The sequence below is a fragment of the Chiloscyllium plagiosum genome, unplaced genomic scaffold, assembly GCF_004010195.1.
Source record: "Chiloscyllium plagiosum isolate BGI_BamShark_2017 unplaced genomic scaffold, ASM401019v2 scaf_69130, whole genome shotgun sequence".
Taxonomy (NCBI): Eukaryota; Metazoa; Chordata; class Chondrichthyes; order Orectolobiformes; family Hemiscylliidae; genus Chiloscyllium; species Chiloscyllium plagiosum.
In genome coordinates, this window is record NW_025196886.1 from 3,035 (window position 1) to 3,707 (window position 673).

The 673-nt window shown below is 40.1% G+C and overlaps 1 non-coding gene across 1 annotated transcript; it reads left to right on the plus strand.

Moving 5' to 3' along the window:
* Positions 1-267: 267 nt before the first annotated feature.
* Positions 268-349, plus strand: trnas-acu. Its single transcript has one exon. It is a non-coding gene; the product is annotated as a tRNA-Ser (tRNA).
* Positions 350-673: the final 324 nt, after the last annotated feature.

Genomic DNA, 673 nt, shown 5'->3' on the forward strand with positions numbered 1-673 from the left:
TGTCACCAGCTCTCCACTCCATTGACTTCAAATCTTCACAGAATTCAACAGATCTTGTTGCATAGCCATTTCTTCATTTTTGCTCTGATCACTGTGAGCAGAGTGTCACAGTAGGAGTGCGCTTTCCCCACACCCAGAGGTCAGACGATACTCTTGGAACCATACTGTGCTATTTATCATTTCACCAATACCAAGGAGAAATATCTATGGTGTGCATAATTTACGCAATTCACTTATTCATAAGATCAGATGGAATCTCGCAAGACTGACGAGGTGGCCGAGAGGTTAAGGCGATGGGCTACTAATCCAGTGTCCTTTACACGCGTGGGTTCGAATCCCACTCTTGTCGCTGTTTTCAATGTTGCTGTTTTTGGATGATCACATCTGTCTTATTGAAATTGGAACTCCAATAGTGTGTTTATATGCATCGACGCTATTATAAAGTTTCAAAGAATAATTTGATTTTGTTGCCTAAACTGGATTGAAATGTAGATTGAATTGGAATACTTAAAAGGAACTCCATTTTCTTTTCCAAGTCAATTACCCTGAACTTTTACTGTCTGAGTAGAGATCCAGGAAAACCAAATAACGAGGGATGCGAAGTGCATGTTTATGCAGTGGGATTCTTAATAAGTGTTTTGTCAGATGAAATCTGTAGCAGGTTGGGTAGAAG